We start from the raw sequence: 17,469 nt of genomic DNA on the forward strand, positions 1-17,469 counted from the left end.
ACATATAGCACTAACTTGTTAAAAAAAGGATATGTTTTTTTAATATACATCCATAGTATCCAACCAAGCACATCCACAAACTGAGTTTCTAAAGTTTCTTTCTTTTGCGGAACAAGATGATTTTTCAAAGAAAGAGCTTGAATGTTTAAAACAATTATTTATATTTACTTTAGATTATTTGAGCAAATGAAAGACGGAGTGTTTTATTTTGATTTATTGAAGCAACCATGCATGATTCCTCAAAAGTGAACAATGTTCGAACTGATTTCGAATAATCAAAATGTTTCCGTATCTAAGCATCCATGGTGAGCTTCTATTGATGTCTAAGATAAACAGTCGTTATTTTATTAACTCCAATACTGGTTTAAAAATGGATAAAATTTTTTTCCTGTTGAGCTTTATTCTTTTGAAAGAAAATTTTAACATAAAGGACAGAGATTTTTTTTTAAAGACGTAGATGTTTTCTTTTGTAAGGTTTCTGAGAAAAGTGTTTATCTAAAGTTTATGGATAGCAGAAATGAGGAAAATGTATTTAAAATGTTTTTTTGTAAAACAGTCTTCCGTCTTCCTCGACTGACGTATTATGATGGGAAAGGAGGGGGGGGGGGCAGCTTAACTTTTCAGAATTACTAATTAATGATCGATTGGAAAATGATTTTTTACAGGGTGGATTGACATCTTTCACGAAAATAGAAACTGAAATTTTGAAATAAATGGAGTTGTTTTCATTAGAATGGAACTTTGAATTGGATGGGGGAAGTTTACGGTGGCAATTCATACCGATTTTTGAGGTATATTCCACATTTTTTAAAGCTTATTAATTCAGTAATGTTAAAATTCAGTAATGTAGCCCAAGTTTACAAAAACAGATTTAGTGGCGCCACCCCCTAATCCCCTGCACCTCTTCTGACTTCCAACCTTTTTGGAGCACCAGCCACCTACGCGTACAATTAAACTATTAGAAAATAGCGCAAAGTAAATCTTTGTCAAATATATGCACATGCATATTTTCATTATACTATTAAAACCTTAAGCGCATTGTTGCTTAAATAGGTATCTCCAAAAAGAAAATTTCAATGACAAAATCATACATCTGTCTTTACAAAAGACAAACACATTAGTAACAAGACCTTTTCCTGTTTTGTCCAGATCATTTAGGGAGCCATTTTGAAACTCTCTGACTGTCTCAGGTTGTTGGCTTACCTAGGTATTGCACTGAAAAAATTGTGTAAAAAAGGCATTTACTCAAAATTTGGAATCGGGGGTACCTACTTTTGCTATACGCTTCGTATACTAGATTCAGTGGGCCGGAAAACTTTTTTTTTTTTTCGGCGAACTGCAGAAACAACTACATACTTTATTATAAATGCAGTCAACTACAACTACTTTTTTTTACTGCTTTAGTGCTAAACTATATTGCATGCTTAATAGGAAAGGACGCAAAGATATAATTTTATAGGTTTATTATTTTAATGGTTTATTAAAATCAATCATTCCCAGCTCTAGAAAATCGAAAATGGTCTTTTTTTTTCAGCATTTGTCAAAAGTAACAAACTAAACTAAGGTGGCTGCCCATAAAAGATGTCACACTATTTTCGCCATTTTTGACTCCTATCCCTTTTGTCACAAAGTGTCACACGCCTGCTCCCACGCCCTTTGTCACATGTCACGCTTTTTTTCATTAACATGTTCTCATAAAAAACGTGATGTCACACTTCTTATTATCCCCCCTGTCACAAACTGTCACGATTTCATGACCTTCTTCCCCTCAAAACGCGATATCAGTTGTGGGCAGCCCCCAAGTAAAATAGTAAATATGTTAACAAAAGCAACGCATCATGTCTTTCAAAAATATCAATGATACACAAAACGAAAGATAAAATAATAAATCAAATTTAAATAAAATCTGTGACCTACTTCCCCCAATTAATTCTAATTTGAATTCCGAAACTTTGAATTCAAATTATGTTTTTCGCAATCACGAGTTGCGAACTGATTAGTTGCCTACTGATTAGAGTTATTGTATCTAGAAAGGGCTCCCCCCCAAGCATGTCCCTCCTCCTGGGTAGTTACGTATGTATAGTTGTGTGTGTAGGCTTACGTGTGTGCACGTAGGCGTGTGTATGTGTGTAAAGGCGTGCGCACGTAAGGGAGTGTATATGAGCATGCGTGTGTAGGACATGGACGCCACCGCCCAGCAAAAGTGGATTCCGGTGGACAGTGCTCAGGACCAGCCGCGCCGCCGCCGGTGGACGGTGGTGCTGCAGCCCTGGTCCAAGCTGAAAAAGGAACCGTAACGTCAAGGACAGTGAAATGAAAGCAATAAGCAATTGTGATTGCTCAAAAAAATGAAAGTAAGCTTTTGAGATGAGGGAAACGTGAGACGGCATAAATCTATCTGTTAAAAACTCTTTCAAGAACTGAAATGAAATGACTGCAACATTTTGTAGAAATAAGAGGTCTTCTACTTATAACAGATTTGCAGAATTTTCGCTTTAATTATTCGTCTGGTTGTAGCAATGAAATAGTGTCACTTTTGCGTTCACATTTTAACCCGTTATAATCGTTCTGATCTAACATGTGTATTCAAAGTTACAATAATTTAATGTTGCTTATAAGTGATCTTCTATCTAATATTCTTTCTTACGAAAGATATTTCAGCAAGAATGCAAAAGAATTATTTTATTGCACCGGGACATTTAGAGGCGTAGAAACTTTGAGTTTACGATAAGCGATTTTATCAACTGAGAAATTACTTAGACGCGAAACACTGTTTATCCGTTTTTCCCAAAATTTCTGAGATTCGAAAAGAAGCGAAGGGGTGGGGGGCGGGAATCGAAAAATCTTCTGACCGCACCTGAACTTCACGCCACTGGTTTTGACACTACGTTTTTTTTTTTTAGTTTTGAGCAACAGGGATTTTACTCATTCTTTGATCTATTTTTCCCTCTTAGAGTGCTGAGAAAAAATTGTTTGCAAAAGTTCCAAAGTAGCAGCGACTTAAATTTAATTTTTAGTTTATTTGTAAGGTGAATGCACAGACGAGGTATTAGAAATGACAGCTCTCCACATATGACTTCATAAAGAAGATTCCCAAATCACACCGTACAGTTAATGCTTCAGGTCAGGGGTATTCAAATTTTCACGCTTTGGGAAACCCTTTGACCTCAACGTTTTCTTGAAAAAAGGTCTTGATCAAATAGTAGAAAAAATAGGGTACCAAAACTATTTCCTACTTAAACTCACACAATTATTATTCCATCTTTATTGCACAATACAAACATCTTAAAACGAGATTATGAGTGGCAAGGTAGTTAATGTTTATTTTTTGGTTCTCTTAAACATGTTCTGTGAACATTAGACAAAAGCAACAATATCGTAAATTATAACAAACTAGCTGCATGGCACGGTGTTGCAAGGTCTATCGCAGAAATAAAAGTTGCGTCATGAGACGTATGTTCAGTAATCAGGCAAAAAAAACAAGAAGTGTAAAATGTTCTATAATTGCTTAGAAAAGAGCAGTTTTACAACTAAAAATTTAAAATTAGAGCTCGTTGCAGTTTTTTAAAATCTTAAAATTTCACCAATTTTCATACATAAACCAGCATTAGGCACAATCTTCTCACGTTAACAGCTCATCATGTGTTAATGAATTTTCTTAAAATTTCAGAAAAATATTTAAAAACTTAGACTAAAACTAATTATAGAACTATTGTACATCAACTTCCCAGAGTTTTGGCAATCTTTTGCGTTCCACAAAAGTTATTAAAACTGGCAGAAAGGACAGACGATATTATTAAAAAAAAAAAAAAAACATGAAAGCTGAACCTATTATTATTTTTTTATTTTTGAATATATAAGAAAGTTGTCACTCATTTTTCCACGAATATCTATAATTACGAAACAGACGATATTTTATTTCGAAGGAAAACTTTCACTTCACTCACTATTTTTTTTCACGAAAGTAACATCTGCTAGCAATCAAAAATTCAACTTTATTTAATTTCAATTCTGTGACCTGAAATCGCAGACGATACTTGAAAAATAATGATAAGCATCGTAAGGAATATGACATCAATTTAAAACGAAGATTTTTGGGGTGTTCTAATTTTCACTAGAATTTCAGGTAAAGTTCACATTGTACAACTTTTTAACATGCTGCAAAAATCGATCAAATGTGACTTTTTTTCTGATACTCGCAAGTTTATGATGTTGCTTAAAATATTTTTTTTTAACCTAGAAGAGCTACAAAAGATTTTTTGTGTTAAAATGTACTTATTTCAATAAGGTTTTTATGCTTAATTTTTTTTTCTTTTCTCTTCCTGTTTTTTTTTTTTTTTTTTTTTTTTTTCCCCCAGAGGTTTTAAATAGTTTTTTGGAAACATATGTTCAAAATTTTCCCGTTTATGCAGAATCTTATTTCTAATGATTACTGTTTTTCTTATAAAAAGAGGGGGGGGGGATTATTACTGCACATTGGCTGTCTGCTGTTTAGTCCTTTTTACATTTTACTTGCACTTTTAATTTGCAGTCGATTTTGTTTTATCCTTTGTCTTTCCTGTACTCATTCCCTTGTCAGATCTCAAAATGTGTCTAACACAAGTTTGTGTCGAACTGAGAATTGTTTTTTCTTTAAGCAAGTTTATGAGACACACGCACGTGGGAGTGGAAGGGTGAATAACACAATCCGGAAAATTAATCAAGACAAGAAGTCGGAATTTAGACTGCTTCTTTAATATGAGAACTGTGTTTATTTTCTGCATTGGTATCACGCGTTACTTAATTATTTGATTTAAAGGGTTAAAGAACCGAACTTTCTGTGGATCTTGTCCCATTAGTCCCTAATAGAGAATAATGGAGAAAAGTCAGTGAAATTCACATATTTTATGAATATCGACGGAATTTATAATTAAAATAACGGTTTTCTAGTGAAGTTAAACTATGAAGTAGCTGCCACAACAAAATGGTGAGAAAACGAATAAGCAAAAAATAACGACATGAATTTTAATTTTCTAGTAATATGTAAAACTTTCAAAACTTTCTTCTTTTTTTTTAAACACTTTCTCGTTCTAGATAGCTTTTGTTTTTAAAATTTCAACAACGGCGCAGACCTATCTACTAATCGAGGCATTGTATTAAAATAGTGTTGCCGTACTTTAAAAGTGCATAAAATACATGTATATTATGAAAAATTGTTTAATGTGCATCAAGAGTATTTTAGTCTAATTCATATTGCAACAGGGGTGCCCACCTGGGGGGGTCATGGCGCAGATTGCGCCATTAAAATTTTTACGGGGGGTCGTTTTGAGGGGTATTTTTTTCATTTCTGGGAGAGAGGGCTCTTGCTTCTGGGAGGGGGGATCTTTGTGATGTTTAGGGGGAGGGGGAGCCCTTACTCTTAGGGGGGCACCCCTGCTTACAGCAATATCTTTATTCATAAGTACTAAAGAATAGCGTTTTTTTCGAGAACCAAACGTAGAATCCTTATTGATCGAACTGGTGTTATTGCCCAACAGAAATCGAGGAGAATGATTCAAAATTAAAAAAAAAGAAAGAAAAAAAAAAAAAAAACGAAATGCATTGTTTGGGCAAAACTGCTTCCGAAACAGTTAAGTTATTAAGTTGTTGAAAAAAAAAAACATATATTTAATTTGCCTGTATTAAATATTTATATTTTTTCCAAAATGTGCTATGTCACACTTCTTATTAAACTCTCCATTCCCCTTGTCGCAAACTGTCCTAATTTTACGAACCTCTCCCCCCTCGAAGCATGACATCATTTGTGGACGACCTTTATCCAGAATTACATATTAGACATTTTTTAAAAATTTCTTCCGCAATATACGGAAATTTTAAATTGTAATATTTCCAGAATTTCTGTAATCACGAATGAACACGCTAGTTTAAATGAATAAATTGCATTATAAGAGTACCTTCAATCTCTTATAATTTCATTGGCGGTACTCTTATAATTATATACAATTTATACGTAATTAAATAATCGTTTATCTAAAATAACAAATTAAAAACTTTTTTTAATTTTACATTCATCCCGCAATATACGAAAATGTTAAATCGCGCTATTTCAAGCCTGTCCTTGATAACAGATAAACCTGCCAGAATAAATAAAAGGTTTATGTTAAAAGAATGCCTTTCAACTCGTGGTGAAGTCTGGAACAAATTAACCGCGATAAACGAATGTTAACTGTATAAGAATAACTTCAAACTCATTTTTCGAGTAGCGCAACTTTTATAATTTTACATACAGTGAAACCTCCTTTAACGGACACTCCCATATAGCGGACACCTTAGTAGTCATTTTTGTGAGTCGCGGCCTCTCAATGTAGGTCGTTCCATATAATTCACTGAATAGCGGAAAGTTATATGAACAAAAAAATGTTTCTTTTTGAGTGATTTGACGATATTTTCTATTAAGCCAACCATGTGCAAAGTAGTTTCAAAAATTTCATCTATCATCTTCACATTTGGATTTTCAACTTACCCATTTAATTTTTTTTATCACCCAAACATGTTTTCAAATGTTTCTTTTAAACGATCGTTGTTTGGTAAACGTATCCCTGCGTAGCTTTTCTAAAACCGACTCAATTCAGTTTAGAGCAGTGGCGCCCAACCTTTTTCTGCCCGTGGGCCATATATCTTATTAAAATCATTCTCGTGGGCCAGAACAACACATGAAATTTCAAAATAGTTCCTTCTTTTTTAAATAACAGGGGAAAATATGGAAAAGAAAGGAAAGTTACGAACCAATAATTGTTGTTTTCAAATTACTTGATGCTTATTTTATTATACTCATGGTTTTCAGAAACCAATTTTTGAGTATTTTGCTCCAAATTTGTGACGTTGTCACTAATCATGCTTTTCAATTTTTAACACTGAACAAATCAACGGGCCACACGGATCATATTCACGGGCCGAATGTTGTCCGCGGCTCTCTGGTTGGGCACCACTGGTTCAAAGCAAAATTATAAATTGAAATAGTATCTGAAAGGATTGATATTAAAATAGGTGATGGATGTTCAAAATTAAATTGAAATAGTATCTGAAAGGACTGATATTAAAAGAGGTGATGGATGTTCAAAATTGAAATAGTATCTGAAAGGATTGATATTAAAAGAAGTGATGGATGTTCAAAATTGAAATAGTATCTGAAAGGATTGATATTAAAAGAGGTGATGGATGTTCAAAATTAAAAATTGAAATAGTATCTGAAAGGATTGATATTAAAAGACGTGATGGATGTTCAAAATTACAAATTGAAATAGTATCTGAAAGGATTGATATTAAAAGAGGTGATGGATGTTCAAAATTACAAATTGAAATAGTATCTGAAAGGATTGATATTAAAAGAGGTGATGGATGTTCAAAATTACAAATTGAAATAGTATTTGAAAGGTTTGATATTAAAAGAAGTGATGGATGTTCAAAATTGAAATAGTATCTGAAAGGATTGATATTAAAAGAGGTGATGGATGTTCAAAATTAAAAATTGAAATAGTATCTGAAAGGATTGATATTAAAAAAGGCGATGGATGTTCTGGACGATGATGAAAAAGAAAATCTCAAAGTGCATTGTCTTCAATGTTGGAAAATTTTCAGAAACTTTTTAAAGAACAGAGGAAATTTGTCAAATGAGGACCATAGGTGAATATTATGATTTTTATTCCTCGATGAACAATTAAACAATTTTCTCTTTCGGGCGATGATGAACATGGAGTACCTATGAACGGAAATGATGCTTGAATAATTAATAGTTATTTTTCAAAACACATGCAGTAAAAGTAGCTCTTTTCTTTCTTTCTTTTTTTTTTTTTTTTTTGAGGTTAGGAAACTATAAGAGAGATGCATGCAACATTTTCAACATATATACATAGATAAATGTATTTCCAATGATAAAAAAGTTTGCAAAATAAGTTATTTGCGAATATTTCTGTTATTTAGTTAGTTCCTATAATAAACGTGCATTATCTTTATTTTAGTCAAGATAAAATAACAACCATTATGTAATTAAATGCTTTTAATTAAACTTATTTAAAAAAAACATTTCTTTACGTTCATCTCGCAATGTACTAAAATATTAAACTGTAATATTTCAAAACTTTCCTTAGTCACAGATAATCGAGCTAAGGAGAGGCTTCGAAACGCTTTCATAATCGTCCAAAATGCGTACGTAATGCCCGCAGAAAGTAAAACGAAAATTAATTTTGTCTAACTGTCAAATGATCTGAAGTTATTGAGTCCAGCATGTGGGCAGCGAGAGTTAATTATTTTTAGTGGATATTCTTTTCTAAAACTACATATTTAAATTTTTTGAAACCGTTAAAAAATACATAAAAGTATCAGATTACATTATTTTAAGCTGATAAACGTTGCAGTAATCTTAAAATTACATTACAGTAACATCATAAAGTTCTTATTTCGCGTGTTCATCTCTTACGCATAATTATTATGTAATTATCTTATCTGAAATAACAAATTAATAAAAAAAATGAACGCTAGTCCTGCAATAAATGAAATTATTTAATCTTAACATTGAGACCTTTCTTCAATCCTAGATAAGTATGTCAAAACTCTTTAAACTATACTATTATAAGAATACTTTCGAATTCTTATAATGTCATTTGCTGAACTCTTGTAATTACGTGTAATTATTATGAAATTAAATGTTCTAATCTAAAATTACAACTTCATTTTTTTACATTCTTCCAGCAGCATACGAAAATATTAAATCGTAATGTTTCAAACCTTTCTTTAATCAAGGACAAAGCGCTAGAATAACTGAAAGGTTTATATTGTAAGAATGCCCTCAAACTCTTAAAATTTCACTAACTCAACACTTATAAATTCATGTAAATGTTATGCAATTAAATATTCTCATCTAAAATGACAAATAAAAGGTTTTTCTCTTTTTTTTTTTTTTTAAATGTTCATCCTGCAATGCACGAAAATGGTAAATTGTGAAATCTCAAACCTTTCCTTAATCACAGATAAACGCACCAGAATAAATGAAAGGCTTATATTATGACAATGCCTTGAAACTATTATAATTTCACTAGAGTAACTCGTATGATCGCATGTAATTATATTGAATATTACATAATAATTATATGTAATCATAAGAGTCTCTTAATTGAAATAGCAAGTTTCAACATGCATTATTTTATGCTCATCCCGAAATATACGAAAATATTAAATCATAATGTTTCAAGCCTTTCCTTAATCACAGATAAAAGCGCCAGAAGAAATGAAAGGCTTACATTATAACAATACCATCAAACTATTATAATTTCACTAGCTCAACTCTCCTGAAATAACATAGTAAAAGCATTATTTTACGCTCGTCCCGAAATATTCGAAAATATCAAATCGTAATGTTTCACGCCTTTCACTAATCGCTGATAAATATGGCAGAATAAATGAAATGCTTTCATTATAACAAATACCTCCAGACTATTATAATTTCAGTAGCTCAACTTTTATGATTACATATAATTACTATTATGCAATTGAATACTTTTAGTTGAAATAATAAATTGAACGCATTATTTTACGCCCATCCCGAACTATAAGAAAATATTAAATCGTAATGTTTCAAGCCTTTCTTTAATCACTGATAAATATGACAGAATAAATCAAAGGCTTACATTACGACAATACCTCCAGACCATTAAAATTTCACTAGTTCAACTTTTATGATTGCATATAGTTATTATGTAATTGAATGCTCTTAGTTGAAATAGAAAAATAAATGCATTATTTTACGCTCATCCCAAAATATACGAAAATATTACATCGTAATGTTTCAAGCCTTTCATTAATCGCGCATAAATGTAGCAGAACTCTTAAAATTATGTTAAGAAAATTCTTCAAACTCTTATAAATTTACTAGTTCAACTCGTGCAATTATATATAATTATTACGAAGAACCTGAAGTTTTCATTAAAAAAAAAAGCATTCATCCCGCAATACGCAAAAATACAAAATTGTTTTATTTCAAGCCTTTCCTTAATCGCGGATAAACGCGCGGCAGAATAAATGAAAGGAACAGCTCCGAAACGCTTTCATAACCGCGCGAAATGCGTACGCAATGCCCGCAGAAAGTAAAGCGAAAGTAAATTTTGCGCCATTCAATATCCTCCCGAAAGGGAAACGAACAGATAAAAATCATCTCCTGTAAACCTTTTTACCCAGCAGCAAAACGCTCGCCAAAGACGCCAAAACGCGCGATTTCTCAACCCTCCGTCAGTCCTGCTGCAACCTAACGTAAAGCTACTGATCGGTGTGTACATGTCTGCTGCTACAGAGGCCTACATATGATCAGAGTGCCGAGGAGGCCACATCGTTTCTCGTGTGAAGTGTCAAGTGTATTTCCGATATTTACCTATGCTGGTCGTCGCTTAATTTTTTTTTTCTCCGGATTTCAAGACTCCTCTTTGCTTAAATTCGATGGATTTTGGATAAAACTGATTGGGACTTATAGAAAATTTTTTTCCCCCTGGAAGAAGATCTCACAGGGTAAGTAACTTCTTCTTTGGAGTGTCAATGACCTTAGTTCAAACTCTTGATGTACCGCGTGTTTATAAATGAAAATTACGAAATTTTTGAAAAGTTTTTTGATATATTTATGTATAAAAAAGTTCCGATTCATATTCCAAGACATTTTTTCAATTTTTGTAATTTCATGCAAAACTAATTATGTTAAATTTTTTATATTTTAAATGCGTTATGTGTGGAAAAATATCTCACGAAAAAAATATAAAATTTTCTCGAAAATTAAGAGTGAATGTGATCCAACTTTGCATGTAAACATGCCGCGGAAGTTATGTAAACATGACAGGAGAAATATACTGTCAATCATAGTACTGCCTCATTTCGTCTCAAATTATCTCATAATATTATCCAAGAGATCATATATATATATAAGTATATACTTCAAGTGAATATTTATCTCTACGCCATAAAATACCATCAGATGATTCGGACATGGGCATGGGATAGGGAGCAATGAACTTTTCAGAGCCTAGAGTTCACTCACATGGATAACTATTACTGGAAACATATTGACACTGATAAAAAACATTCTGCAGTTTTCGAAACATACTGATCAACTCAACGTATTGATGTTTTGACAATTCTTTTATCTATTTCTTGAAAAAATTATGCATGCAAAATGTAAGCGAAAGTTTGTGGTGCGAAAGTGAGTTGAGGTCATTGAACTTTCGCTAGTGCTGGAACTTCGGTGGCTATTTAGTTTCCTATCGGAATGAATTTATATTGAAAAAATTATTTAAAAAGTATACTAAACTGATTATACCTGATTTTTGATGAAAAATATTTAAAAATTAATTAGGAAGAAAAAAAAATATGACAAAAAAATTATTGAAAAGTTTTCCAGATGTGAAAGTATTTTCAAAAAGGAAGAGGAAAGTCATTTTGTCAACTTAAGGTTTCTTATTAACAATGAGTTGATAAAATGTTAATAATTTTAATCAACTCAGTGCATTTTATTTTTATACTTTAAATGTTTTTATATCATGTAAATTTTATTTCTTAAAATTTGTATTTAATATTGACCAGTAAAAAACTTCATGAAATTGTAGAAAGATTGTTGACATTTTATTGTTACTTTTTATCTCATTTAAAATTTGAAAGGATAATTTATTGCTAAAATTAAAATAATAGTAAACAATGTGTAATTAATTTTTATATAGTTTTTTTTTTCATGGGGAAAATAATTACTAATTATGACGTCGTGGTCATTTTTTAAATATTGCCAATATTTGATGAAACAGAATTTCAATAACATTCATCAAATCTAATGTTAATTTACAGATTGAACTGTGTTATAAACATGTATAATAATTTGCTTTTGTTGTTGTTGTTGCTGTTAATTAGTGCACAAATTTTTTGCGCAAAAATAAATTTCAAAACGTGTAAGAAAATGTTGGTAGAGTAGAAACAAACTTCAGCTAACATTTATTTATTCGCTTTTAGTACTAATTCAAAAGCTCTTCGTAGTTTTTGTGTTCATTATTTTATTATGAATAACATATTTTTCCTTGTTTGGAAAAGTTACTTTATCAACTATTTCGTATTTAATTTTTGGCAATTGAACAATTGCATGACTAATTTATGTTCGGTCATAACTATTTTTATTGTCAATTCTAAAGGTTATATTTTCTCATTAATCTTGGAATGAAGTAACATTTCAGGAAAAAAAATATGAATTTTTCGATTTTGGGAAAATGTTAAGTTAATTGCAAAATTGCGAGGAGAATCAACAAAACTTTTCTTTTAGCCAGTTAATGACAAATATTGCATCATCAATGACTTTTATTATTTTAGGCGTTTGTATAAAATAATAGTTTTTTTTCAATGAATAGTTAAGTGCAAAAATAATTACAGTCCCTTTAATTTCTTTTCACCTTTTTTTCTTTCTTTTTGTTCTCTTTTCCTTTTTATTCTTTTTTGCTGAAAAAAAGTAAAAATACGAGAAAATGCACTCGATAACATCGCATAATGCTCATTGTATTAGAATGCCTTTGTTGTAAGTTACGTTGCTTAAAGTGCCTTTGCGTATAGATATTTTTTGTCCTTTAAAAAACTTTTCCTCTTTTTTATTTGAAAGAGGCTACAGTTTGGCATTATTTTTAAAGTTGATCTTAGTCAATAAAGTAGAAGAAAAATTCTAATGATTCATTGCTCTCTATACATATTTAAAGAGTTCTTATTAACTGCTATAAAATAGTTTTAGCGCATTTAAATATAATTTACCGTTAAAAATGAATACTTTTAGTATGTATACATATATAATGCAATGTATTTGATTATACATAAAAATATTTTAAAAAACTAAGAGCCTCAAATTAATTCATATGATTTGAACACTGTATGAAAAATGATGCATAGATATTTTCATTAAAACTATTTGGTTCTTATTCTTGTAAAATGAATATAACGATGAGACAAGATATTTCTGATTTTCTTAATTTAAATAAAAACCGTATGATGGCATGATTTTTGTACTGTTTGCTATGTATGTCACTTTTGTTTCAAGTTCTTAAATATTATTTACAATGCATCCCCTTCTCCTCACCATTGAAATGAAAACTATTTTCTTCGTAAAATTTGGGTTAAAGAAAATGTAGTCTTTTAAAGGTCATTGCCTGAGCCAACGAACGGCCGAAAGAGGGCGCTGTAGCACTAAACGTTTTGGAGCGAACTTGTCAACTAGTGCGTTTACCGATTGTTTTCGTTTCAAACTTGCCGCGAAAACGGATTTTAAAGAAATCCCCAATAACTGTTCATGTATTTCTTTTCAAAAAAAAAAAAAAAAAAAAAATCACGATAAAAATTCAAGTTGATGGTAAATTGAAGGAAATATTTTTTTTTATACTACATCATTCCTTTTGACTCACTCCCGCGGTTGTTAAATCAGCGATTTAACAATTTACGGGGAAAACGCTCTAAAATTTCTGCGTAAAAATACTACGTAACAGTCTGGAAGTTCCAGAAAAGTATCTGTAATTTGAAATTATTTTAAATAGTTAACCATAAAACGAGCAAAGTAAAAGCAATAGGTTGGTCTCGTGGTAGTTTTTGAAATTTAATATACATATTCTAGTATTTATGAAGTAAAATATTTATAGTGATTTGACTGATTTTAAAACTATTTTACTAAAACATGATAAAACTAAGGTGACATCACCGATGCATTTTTTTTTTTAATGACTGAATTATCAATACCTAGGCTTAAAAAATTCAGGTTCTGAAGGAGTATCTACTAACAAAATATAAGGACTTGATTTTAACAAGAATGTGACCTTTAGCTTCTTATTTCTTCCTCTTTACGGCAAATAATCAACTTCATTCAAAATTTTGAATACAATTCATTTGATTGTCTATTGCCACACGTAAAATACAGGGAAATCCTGTTACAACGAATGCCAAATTCAGTGCGATATGCGTTACAACGAAATATATTTGCAATACCGATTTAATTTCTATTACATTGCTTGGATTCCATTACAACAGAACTTCCGTTACAACGAACAAAATTTGCGGTCCCATGAAGTTCGTTGTAACGGGATTTCACTGTATTTTTTTAACTTTATAGTTTAGTGGCGGAAATCGCAAAATATCGTTCCATGGTGTTGTTTTGGTTATAAAGGCTTAAAATGATTTTGATTTGTTTTGTACATCACGATTTTTTTTTATTCTACAATGTATGGGACTGGCATTTGCATGTTCGTTATGTACATTTAACCATATGATACATCAATTACTATAATGTATTTTCTACGTGTTTCAGAAATATTTTATTTCTTAAACGCGTCATATCCTTTGATCGGTTTAAACTTTCTCGCTCAAAAACATATTTTCTCTATATGTACAATGTATTTCTTGTAAAAATGACCGCAAATGAAGAAGAAAAAAAAAACATTACCAGCTTTCCAGCACTTTTCAGAGACTAATAAAACTACATCCAATTTAATAATGCTTTCGATTTTTATAAAAGAATATTTTTGAGCTGTTTCATAGCGTGTGAAGCAATGATATAAAACTATTATTTTTCTTTTGTGCACCACAATTAGAGGTTCACTGGGGCATGTCTAGGCCTGCTTTAGTTGCACTTTTGATTTCATAACCTTTCCTTTTTTTTAAGTTTAAAAATAAGTTTTAAAACTGTATCGCATCCTTACTGTTGTGAAACCATTTCTTGGGGCCACATTAATAGCATGCCTAAGTAAAATGTACACTTTATCAGCTCTTTTGGATTCTCTTCAAAAAAAAAAAAAAAATGCACAGCTCATCCCGTATAAAGAGCATAAAAGAAATTTCTTAACCACGAACAACAAAACAAAACATTAGGTTCTTTTTTTCTTCCATTTTAAATCAAAAAAATACAACAAGACTATTACAATGTGAATGGAGCAATTTAAAATAGGGAAGTTACGGTTACCTTGCATGACTACTGATTTTATTGTTTACTTTTCCAGATTAATAGCTATGTAAAAGTCCAGTGACTCATAAAGAAATAAAATATTTGTTTTTCTGAAATAAGATGGATGTAGGAAATAATTTAAGAGAGGTAGACATTAGGGCGCACGCAAATCACTCGATTTACTCGCTTCTTTCATTTATTTCATTGATATGCACTCAAAGTAATATTTGTTATTTGTATACCAAAAATCATGTCTAATTTATGAGTAGTTTTGATCTTTTTAAAGGATTTTAAAAAATATTTTACTGGATGTATTTTTCATTTTTATCATATTTTTTGTGCTGTAAAATCAAGTTTTGGCTATTTAATGGCTTAACTAGAAAATTTTAGATCACCACCAAACTTCTTAATTCCAAAAAATTTCAATTTTACAGTCTAAAACATTTTTTATTTCATTCAAAATTAATTGGAATTATAAAATAATGAGAAAGTTACTCACATTTTTCGTTTACAACTAATCGAAACTAGAAATAGAGAATTTTGTACAATTAATTAAAACTATGATTTTAACCACTGTAACTAATTATGAAAAAGTCCTGAATATTCGCAGGATAAAGTTAACGCATGCTTTAAATGCACGTGTTTAGTGAAAGAAACACATGTTTACAAAAAGAGAAAAAAGTCCAGCAGCAACGGAGAATACAAGGTGGTTACTCACCAGACAAATCACCTTGAGCATATCAGTTCGAAAATTCGTCTCCAAGTTGATTAGGACTATCAAGAAGAACGATTTTTTTGTATACATTTGATTAGCTGCATGCGAGAATCGCTCGTGTGCCCTGATAAATAAAGCTGTTTTGCCTTATGTGTAATCAAAAACTTCTCAGATTATTTAGCGGATACCTAGAATATTGCCCACCGTAAAAACACAAATTAAAATAGTTTGGATTTTTTTCTTCTACCTATTAGGCGTTTTACACTTTTTAGTTGAATAAATTTCAAGTTAGAAAAAAGAAACTGAAGTGTTCGTAAGAATTTTTTATTCGTAAAAAGATAAATAGTGTGTGTTAAAATTTAAAGCTTTTTTTGTGTAGTTTATTGATGGCATGTAAGAGTAAAGGTAGTCAAGGAAATATGAAACATAATAATCAGCATTGCGAGTTAATGAAACGATAGTAACATATATGTTACTATTTACAGATAAAAGTATAATTAAGCAAAGCGGTAGTTTGATAATACTTTGAAAAATAGTCTCGATTCAGTATGTTATTCTATCGCCAAAACAGATATTTTTCCAATCATATTTTCCACGATTTTTTATTTTAAATATGCTGAATGATTCATTAAGGTAACGAGGTTTATTGCCCTGTTTTAGTTATTAGTTGGTTTAGTTTTATGGCTTTTGATATTGTTTCAAGAGACTGATGAAAATGAGGTGGTTAAAAATATTTAGAGGACTTTTCATATCAAATAATTCATTTCAGAGCAAAGAATGGGATTTTAAAAATTTGCCTTACACTTCTCTCCTCTTAAATTATAATGTTCTAACTAACCCCACATTCTAAAAATGCACAAAATATTTTGTTGTCAAAAACCTCACTTATCAGTATATTGTTAAAAATTAAATTGGCATTCTGACTAAGGGCTTCTCGGTTGTGTTAAACAATAACTTGAGGAGAGTTTTGGATCTCGTCTTAGAAAGGGAATTATTTCAGAAAACAAATGCACAGTACATGGTGATTTTATTCCTCTGATAGCTTTTAATCCAACTGGTTAATTACAGCAATTTAGGCTAACTTTGAACCATGTCGGTTAACCTTAAGTAATGAAAAAAAAATCAATTCCTACTTAAAAATTTTTAATTTAGGTACTTTTTATTAAGACTACAATCAATGTAAATATGTATATTTATATGAAAGAATCTCAATATTAAGTAGCAAAATAAAAATTAAGTTTAGTTAATGAATTGATATTTGAAAAAACTGTATTAACATCAAATGTCATCCACTACAAGCTGAAAAAAATGTATTTGAACTTGAGTGGATGAAAAAAAATGTCTCTGTGTATGTGGTTTTTTTTTGGGAAGCTATTTTTGAAGTTTTTTTGACATTGCTCATAGTAATATTCTATGCAATATTAAAACTGATAGAAATCTTCTGATGTTTGAAATACAAAGGAAAAGTTTTATAAAAATATATTTTTCTACTTTGAAGATGCACCAAATTTATTTAAATTATTTATCTTGCGTCGCATTTCTGACGTGACTCAAAATGACCCTAAATGGCTGAACAACTTTGCACCAGAGTAATAAAATTCATTTCAAATGGATTTCGTAATTATTGTTCCTCAAATTTGGATAATTGTACAAAATTTAAGGAGCTTTTCTTCTGTTTTAAGCTAAGACAATAAAATAAAACTATTAAAATGTGAGTGGGGCAGTTTAAAATAAAGAAATTACGGTCTCCTGTTATGGCTACTGATTTTATTGTTTAGTTTTCCAGATTAAA

Source organism: Uloborus diversus, chromosome 3, assembly GCF_026930045.1.
Source record: "Uloborus diversus isolate 005 chromosome 3, Udiv.v.3.1, whole genome shotgun sequence".
NCBI lineage: Eukaryota > Metazoa > Arthropoda > Arachnida > Araneae > Uloboridae > Uloborus > Uloborus diversus.